The following is a 10,156-nucleotide window of genomic DNA, read 5'->3' as shown; positions in this document are numbered from 1 at the left end:
CCAGGTGAGGCGATGCCTCGCCCTGCTTCAGCTCTCGCTGGTCAGGCTGCAGCAGCTGACCAGAGCCGATTGTACGGCACTCCCTAGGGAGATGACACCAGAGTCTCAGTTGAAAATGCAGAAATCACCGGTCTTCTGTGTCACTCGCGCTGGGAGTTGGAGACTGGAGCTGTTCCTATTCGGCCATCTTGCTCCGCCCCCCAGAATGATATATTCTTACATTGATTATTCACCCAAACATGGCTGGCCTATCAACAGCACACCTGGACATGCAAAATCATCATTATATTTAGCTGTCCTTGAAGTTGTGCCATCTTTCAGGTCTATAAAAATAATTGCCTTACATATATTTCTGTATGTAATTATGTTGTAACTATGTGTCAAGGTATAAAGACAGAACATATTTTAACCCAACACTTTGTAGCTTAAGACTTTAAATCTTTACACATGGGAATTCAGGTCTCCATTTGTCAACAGATCTCCGAACCTGCACATGTTACTAGCAGGACTAGCACTTTCCCTACCTCATCTCACTGTGTAAACAGACTCATGTGAGGGGAAATAGTGGCCCCATTTTACAGATGGGGAAACTCAGTCTGGAACAGAGAAGAGATGTTGGGGGAATGTAGAACAGGGGGTGACATAATTTGACTCATAATTTGCAAAGAATATCCTGGCTGGTATCCAGAGAGGATAAGGGCAAACACAAGGGACTGGGTAGGAGTTTACTGCATTATTCCGGGTGAGGATTGAGCGACACCTGGGCTGCAGTGGCAGTTGTAGAGGGGTGGGAAAAGATTGTAGATGTATCATGATGCAAGAACCTTTGGAATTTACTCTTTTCACATGTAAGATGTGTGAAAAGGAAAAGGATCAAGGGTGACCAAATAAAGAATTTTGGCCTGAATAATTGACTGGAAAGAGATGCCTACCTACACGATGGAGAACACTTTGACAGAATCAGGGTCAGGGCCTGAATTGGGGAGGAGCCAAGAAGGGCTTGGGCAAGTTAAGTTTCAGAAGTCTATCACCTGTCCTAGAAAAGCTGCAGGGCAGCCATGTTGAGCCTGAAGTTCAGGAAGAGGCTGAAATTAGAGACATGAGTTTGGGAGTTATCAGCATATAGATGGTGTTTAAAGCCATTATTTTCTACCTAGAGACAGATACTATTTTACATAGTGATAATCACAGACATGGTTTATATGTCTTTAAGAAGGAAAAACAAATCAAGGCAATAATCTAAAGCAAAGTGGGGTAGAAAAGACATCAAGGTGAAGGAAAAAAATAATAGAAGTTTTAAAATGAGAGACTCATGACCTTTCAGGCAAAAAGAAAAGTTACAAATCACTACCAAGACATATCCTTCCAAAAATCTTTCCAGAATCAAAGCAGAAGGGCTGGTTTCTTGCAAGAGTCCATGAGAACAATGTCAAATTTCTTGTGAGTTACACACGCAAATACCATAAGGAAATAAATTCCATGTGTTCTGCCTTATTTTGCTGTGTTGCAGAGCAGAAGCAAGGAAGAAGCCATGCTTTCTCAGATGAACAAGTTAGGAGAACTTGTATTCCAACAATAACTGAAAATTCTACTTAGAATGAATAACACATAAAGCCAAATGTGTTGTTAAAACTGCCATCTGGAAGCTTTGGGACTGAGTGCATTTCTCTCTGCAACCCACAGCCCTCACCACTCTCCTGTCTATCCTTGGGTTGGCTTCATTTATTTGTCACCTTCTGGGACAAGGCCATGAGCGCCCTTCCTGGTTTTCTCCTTCCTGGGACAGCACTGCTCTTCCTAGAGCTGCTGCCTCCAGAACAAGCCCTCTATCTGACCCCAAGGACCCTGACTCTGAACCACACTCACAGACAGCCTGGGCTATGCATGGTGTCATCCTGTCCTCCCTTTGAACTGGGTATCAATAAGGCCAAGAATCCATCCTTATTGTCCCTCCTGTTTGTACTGATCTCCTCATCTCTATTTTCTCAGCACAGAACATCAGTGACACTCTTTGTAGATTTGACTCTGCATATCTTGTTACACTGAGCTGAGTGATGGGCGAGACCATGGTTAATGCTGCCTGTGATTTTCTTAAGGTTGATTTCATGGGTGAGATGAACAATTTCTCAGGGCTCTGTCTTCAGTCCCTTTCAGCACTCATTTAAATCAAACCCAACCCACTGGACTCCCTACTTTAGTTTTCTCCATTAGCACAAGTTACTCTCTGACTCACAATATATTCAGCTTTGTTTGTTTGTTGAGAGGCAGTATAATGCAGTGGTAAGATCCCAGACTCCAGAACCCAGACAACCCAGCTCCGCTACCTACCAGCTGTATGACGCTGGTCAAGTTACTTCATCTCTCTGTGTGTCAGCTTTCTCATTTGTAAACCAACAGTTCCTTCCTCATGGGGTTGTTGTGAAGATTAAATGAATTAACATGTGTAAGCCACATAGAAAAGAGATAGGGAATTGCAATGACCTGATCCTTAGACCCTATTCAAGTTTCTCCAACGGTACCCATGATGTCCTTAACAGCCAAAGGACCTGGTCCAGAATCACACATTGCATTTTGTTGTCACATCTCTCAAGTCTCCTTCAGTGAGCAGTGGTTCCTCAGCCTGTCCTTGACTTTCATGCTGTCAACACATTTTTTGAAGATTACAGGTCACTAATGCTGTAGAACGTCTCTTAATTTTTATTTGTCTGTGTTTCCTCGTTACTTGATACAGGTCATGCACCTTTGTCAGAAATATCACGAAGTGATGATGCAATCTTCTCATTTCATCCTATCAGTTGGCATACAATCTCAGTTTGCCTTATTTACTTTGGTAAAGATGGAGTCCACCAGGTTCCTGCAGTAGAAGGTTACTCTTTTTTTCATTTGTAACCAATATTTTGCAGGCAGCTACTTTTAGGCTGTGTAAATACACAGTTTAGCACTTGTTTATATCAATATAGACTTACAGTTTTCTATTTTATTCAGTGGATTATATTCATTACCATGGCTATTTGATGCCCAAATTGTGCCCAACTTAGTCAGTGGGAGCCCCTTCCAGCTGGCTTCTGAATCCTTTCAGCACATCCCCATCACTTCCAGAGGACCTCCTTCTTTTAGGGGACATCTTGTACTTTCCCTACCTCCGCCCTAGGATTAGCCATTTCTCCAAGAAGTCCTGGCTCTATTTAATGGAAACTTGCATTTAGAAACCAAGATCTGGGTGTTATGTGCTATTGCTATTGGAGTGTCACTGTTCCTAGGCCCTCTCAGTGTACAATGCTAGAGAACATGTATCCATGTTTTAATGAGCATTTTACAATTGTTTAGTACACAGCATCTTCCAAAGCAATTTCTCATGATTTATCTCGCTATAGTTTCATATTGTTACCAAACACCAGAGGTTCAGTACAGGTCCTGCTGCTCACCACACAGGAAGCCAATGACTGAGACAACGATTATTGCCAAGGAAGAAGGCTTTAATTGGGTGCTGCAGCCAAGAAGATGGGAAATCAGTCACAAATCCATCTTCCTGACCAACTAAAATTAGGGGTTTATATAGTAGGGAAGAAATGTAACTACGATGGGAAAACAGGAACTCGGGAAGGGTAAGGAAGCAATTATGATGAATGAGGGGCTTGGCATTTCATTGTTTGGATGTGATAATCTGGTGAGTTTCAGTTCTTTGATACATTTTGAGAGGCCTGGTATCTCATTGTCTGAATCTGGTACGTTTCAAGCTTTAAAACCAGAGGGTCAATTTCTATGTTTATCGAAAAGAACTGTCTATGGAACTATTGGGTTGATTTCAATTCCCCTTTTCTATTTATCAAGTCCTCAATCATCGGAAATCTGGCTGATGATCTTTCTGACTGCTTCATGCTGAGGAGAGGTGCTGTGGGCAACTCCATACCAGGGGTGACCACGTGGCCACCTAAGAATCAAAGGTTAATCTAATACTACAGTTTTCTTCTAAAATGCAGTCTTTCTCTGTCTAGTCCCCTACACCCACCAAAGATGAACCACAGCAAGATGAACCCACCTGTAAAACAGGCTTCAGTCCCACATACTTGGCTTGATTACGCTAAATGCAGCAAGAATCATTGTCCATGTAGGTTCTCCTAAATTGGCTTTACTGGAACCTCTCACAAGGCCATTTTAGTCAAAGCTCTGGGGAAATAATCAGTTCCTTAACTGTACTCCATTTTAAAAGCAAACAGGTTCTTGGTTAAATGTATGCAAACAAACACATTGCCATGAATTAGGAATATTCATAAATAGTTTACAAATTCTGGAGAAATTAAGCAGAGACAGAGAACTATGACTTGAATTTTGTGTACATATGTATATTCTCTACTCAATATATTTAAAATGTATTTCAAAACTATAAATAATTCAAAAAAATTCTCTAATCTCTGAAAAGAAAAGAATCAAACAGAAAAGAAAATATTTCTAACAGAAAAAAGCCATAAAAATTATTTCTGTCCTCCATTAGTTCAGTCCATGCAATCAACTCCTGTTCTGCTTCATATTGGGTTAGCAATCTTTATAAACATATCAGTCTTTTAATTAGAGTCCTGGAAGTTTTCTAATCTGGTAGCATAATCTCCAAAGTTGTCCAAAACCTGCATTCAAGAGTTCTTTCTGTGAACTCCTCCAAAGAAGCAAGCTCCGGACTGTAGCTGATTATAAGTCACTTTTTGAGAAGAATCAAAGGAAAACCACAATTGTGGATAATGAAAGCCTTAGGATAGCCATAACCAGTGACCCAGTTGACAAAGAAATTTGGTTGTTTCTGTGGCATACAACAATTTAACATAATAATCATAATTATTACTGACAGCATGTATTAAAACATATCAGAATTTTAGGACTCTCACACAATCCTGGAATGCATATTAACAACACATCTATATATATATAATCCAAAGGAAGTTAAACACTACCTCAGAACTGACAGTGCTTCCTGCATAATTCTAACCATAACAATAAGCTTAGTATGTCGCTCTTGGACTTCAGAAAAACTAATATCCAAACAAAAGTTAGTTTAAGGTTAAAAAGACTAAATTTAGAACTTCAAATTTTGCTGTTGGAAAATCTGTCAAATATAAAAGGTTTAAGCACTTGATACCACAAAATAGAATCACAGGTTATTATAAAATAGTCATCATTCATTTAGCCAAAATCATAATACACAAACATTTACCATTTGATAGGGAGGAGACTCGGTTTCCCAAACAATGAGACCTAATAAAGATAGAATGAGGCCAACTAAATCTGTCTCTCTGGCCAGGCATGGTGGCTCACACTTGTAATTCCAGCACTTTGGGAGCCTGAGGTGGGTAGATCACAAGGTCAGGAGTTCATGGCTGGCCTGGCCAACATAGTGAAACCACGTCTCTACTAAAAATACAAAAAATTAGCCAGGCATGGTGGCATGCACCTGTAATGCCAGCTACTCAGGGGGCTGAGACACAAGAATCAGTTGAACCCAGGAGGCGGAGGTTGCAGTGAGCTAAGATCATGCCATTTCTCTCCAGCCAGGGCAACAGTGAGAGACTCCATCTCAAAAAGAAAAAAAAGAATCTGTCTCTCCTCCATCTTTTTTTTCCCGTTTAACCAAAAGATAAACAAAATCTATTATTATCTCTTACATGAAAATGTCGTTCAAAAGAGAAAACCAAATTTTACCTTTGTATGGTGTATTATTAATGTTAAAGCTAATTTTAATAAAGGCTTATAAATATATCTATCTGATTTTAATCACTTTGACCATAAGGTAAGATTTCTATAAACCTTTTATAACCTTTTACAACTTTCTACTAAACAGTGATCTATGCTCCAAGAAAACCCTGTTATTTTGACACACAGGCCCAGATACTGGCCTTCCATCAGTGTGCTTTTGCTATTAATGTTTAATTTATAGAAAAACTCTGAACTAATCTTATCCCTCAAAATTGACCCTTACCATCTCATGTGCCCACCTCTTTTGCCATAGTCTCTGGGCTCAGAGGAATTGAATGGTTGTAATTTCTGGCCCTGTGTGTCACAAAAGCAGTTCATTTTTATTGTCAACTTCTTTGGGGTGGGTCTGAGGACAAGGCTTTAAGTGTTGTCAATGCTCAAGATTTAGCAGAAGTGAGTGCCTTTTTCAGACCTGGGAGTCAAAGCCCTGTAACTTAACAGCACAAGGATTTGTTAATAGAATATTGATACTACAGAAAGTCCTATCATTCTCTCTAACATGTCACCAATTAAAACACTGTGATTTCCTGTTTGGGAGTTACTGCCTGCAGCAGTTCTGTATTAAAGTAGTTAGGTTACTCATTGCATATATCTAATTGCAAACATTCTAATGACAGAACTGTGACCAAAAGCATCAAAAATGTAGTAGGTCCTTTGCCAAACTTATTAAAGTAAGACAACTTTTCTCTCCATCATTAAAAAAAATGGTAAATGCAAATCTCAGTTTTGGAACTTCAATATGAGAATAAATCTCCTTTTGTTTAAATATTATACAACTAAACAGGATAAAGTAAGAACAAGCACACAGTAATTCCTTTTCAGCTATTTTAAAAGATCATCACACATTTCCAAGATTGGTTTCTAGGTACAGTACTGACAATTGATTAAGTAACTTTCATCACTAAAATCTTCATACCAGTGCCACACTTGTACCTATTTTGTTTTCAGATACACACATGAAAGCCCATCAGTGATAAATGGTTTGGGATCAAAGTTCACTAGAAAGTCTCACTTTTTTATTGTTGCTTAATCCAAGTGAGTATCACTTAATTTTAATAATGATAAACACAACTAAATTAGCTTGAGAGAAATTTCAATCAGTATAATTTCCTTAAGGGCAAGGTGAATCTTTCCTAAACATTAAAACTTTGTACCCATATCACAATTTTTTCTTCATTACCTAAAGGAAAAGATCTGAAACCAACTCAAATTGTTGATTGCATTGAATTACCTTAGAAATAAACAACATTTAAACATTTTTATTCTCACCTACTTTTAAATAACAAAATTAATAATATACGATTTCTGCTCCAAACTTGTAAAAATAAGTCTTAATTAATAATTGATACTTAACTATTGGTTATCAATTAATAAATGGTTTTGGAGGCTTGGGGGGATTCTGTTGTTGTTGGTTTTTTGTTGTTGTTGTTGTTGTTGTTGTTGTTTAACCAGGAAACTTAAAGCTCTTATAGATCTCTAGATCATCAGAGGTTAAAAAAAAAAAAAAAAAAAAAAAAAAAAAAATTAAAAAAAAAAATCAAATTTTAAATGGCTAGTGTGCTCTATCAATTTTTGCAGGCTTGACAAAGGTAGCTTAGGAATTCTAAATAAACAGAATAAATGATGACTTGCTAGAAATGCATAGGAAACAAAATGATTATTCATAGAGCCAAATAAAAGCCTTCCAATAAAAACTTTAAAACATCAATTATTTTATATATATGTATATATAAGTTAATCCCAAAGGAGAACAGCAAATGAATGAAAATTAAAAGCAAAAACAAAGAGGAAACCAACCCCAATTTTCTCCTACTCAGTCAACTTTTGAGGCTAACGTGTTACCCAGAGCCTCTAAGAAAACACGATAGATATTTTGCTCCCAGTATACAAATTAATGTCTTTAAGTCCACCAATACCACTATACATTTTTGTGCCATTAAGAAATTTGCTATAGGCATATGACCAGTAAGTACTTTAGTGCTAGTATTATCCATGCAGAAGAGTAAATGGAGTATGGAACAAAGCAATGCAAACATTTATGAACAATGACTCCATGTTAAATCTGGCCTCATGCTTAACTATATTAAAAAAGAATCTTTCTCAATTTACCTTCAGCAAGACTAAGAGCTTTAACTATGAGCAATGTTAATTAGCCAAATTTCTCTAATTTTCTTTCTGGTTTTAAAGAATATTTTACTATCAGGCCGGGCGCGGTGGCTCAAGCCTGTAATCCCAGCACTTTGGGAGGCCGAGACGGGCGGATCACGAGGTCAGGAGATCGAGACCATCCTGGCTAACATGGTGAAACCCCGTCTCTACTAAAATACAAAAAACTAGCCGGACGACCTGGCGGGCGCCTGTAGTCCCAGCTACTCGGGAGGCTGAGGCAGGAGAATGGCGGGAACCCGGGAGGCGGAGCTTGCAGTGAGCTGAGATCCGGCCACTACACTCCAGCCTGGGCGACAGAGCGAGACTCCGTCTCAAAAAAAAAAAAAAAAAAAAATATTTTACTATCTAAACTTTTGTAACTTTGTTTTCTCTGGATGTTCACAAAGATAGACATACAGAGAAACAAGAAAAAAACTACATATGACTTACACAGACCATCTATAACATGCTTGGACTTTGTCTTGTCCTAAGTTTTCTTTTCTTTATACCTTCCTTTCCAAAAACATATCTTCATATTCATAACTTTCATCACATCTCTCTCCCCTCTGCTTCCTGGTTCCTTTCTTCTGTCATAAATAACCTTCTCAAGTCTGTAATTTAAATTAACTTTTAGATAACTTCTGAATTAGACACAATTATTTTTCTTACTACAAACACATCTCCTTTGGCACATTTTATATACAGAATTATGTATTAACTATAAATTTTTTGGTGTATGTATCTAATACTTGTTTCCATTGTTTTTCTTTTTTGTATTAAGTATAATTCTTATCCTCAGTAACCTTAAATTGTTATGAAACCCTAGGAAGCAAGAAATCCTAAACTATCAGATATTAGCATTTTATGGATGCAAATAATTCCACAACTTTTAGAAACATATTTCCCCATACCATAACCCTTTCATAATTGGAAATGACTCAGGCATCTAATGATCAGCAACAATAATTTTAAGTTACACAAAAAGTTCACCTAGAGCACTTACTCATTTATATTTTAGGTATTTTATCAGTTTATCTAGATTATTTATATATCATTTCCTTGTTATCTGTTTTGTAACCTGTGCATATCAGGTATCTATCTAGTTAAGAACCTTAAAGTTAACTACATGGGCATTCTCACCAATAATTCAGAAGATTTAGCTGTTTTCATTAAACCAACAACATTAAATTAGTCTTACTTATCAAAAAATTTGCACAAAGATCATTTTATTTTGGCTGGGTTTATGGTTTTATAACCTTCTGTGCCAAACCCTGATATCTCACAATTTCTAGCAAAGACAAATGTAAAACCCATACATAAACGTATGTGACAATTCTGAAGACATTTCTATGTTTATGTTGTCAATAATTTTAAAACCAGCTTGTTTAGTAAAGATTTACTTAGGTCATGTGAATTTGACAATGGCTTAGACTTAATTTATGAGACTCTTTTATTTGTAAGCCAATTTGGTAGACAAGACATAGGACATAATAAATGTACTTACACATGAATGCATCTAGACATATATACATACACACACAAAGATTCAATAGCTTTTGCCTTGGAATTCTAGCCATGAGATAGCAGTACAAACTCACCAGTGTATGAACATGTTCACATGGCTGAACTTTGCTAGCCCAAATAAGTAATCCAGTGAAGGCTGTGAATCAAACTTTTGGGTAAAGCAGTTTCCAAGACAGTTTGATTTTTAAAGGCCAAACCTCCCCAATCTCCAAAGAACACTGGGGCCAAACAGTACCAGAGAAGAACATCACTCGCAACCTACTAACCAGACCCAATCCTGCTTAGAACAGCAGCATAAATGCCTGAATACATGGAACTCCATCCCACTTTCCCATTCAACAGCAAGCTTCTGATTCTAAAGAATATTGGGGACAAAGAGTATTACAAAAGAGTATCAGGCCAGGCAAGGTGGCTCACACCTGTAGTCCCAGCACTTTGGGAGGCAGAGGCAGGTGGGTCGCAACAGGCCAGTTCAAGACTAGCCTGGCCAACACAGTGAAATCCCGTCTGTACTAAAACTACAAAAATCAGCCAGGTGTGATGGTATGCACCTGTAGTCCCAGCTACTTGGGAGGCTAAGACATGAGAATTGCTTGAACCCAGGAGGTGGAGGTTGCAGTGAGCCAAGATCATGTCACTGCACTCCAGCATGGGAGAGAGAGTGCGACTCTGTCTCAAAAAAAAAAAAAAAAAAAAAAAAAAAAAAAAAAAAAAAAAAAAAATTTTATTTTTTTTTATTTTT

This window comes from Rhinopithecus bieti, unplaced genomic scaffold (assembly GCF_001698545.2).
Source record: "Rhinopithecus bieti isolate Rb0 unplaced genomic scaffold, ASM169854v2 scaffold_38631, whole genome shotgun sequence".
Lineage (NCBI taxonomy): Eukaryota > Metazoa > Chordata > Mammalia > Primates > Cercopithecidae > Rhinopithecus > Rhinopithecus bieti.
This window is presented reverse-complemented; position numbering follows the sequence as displayed.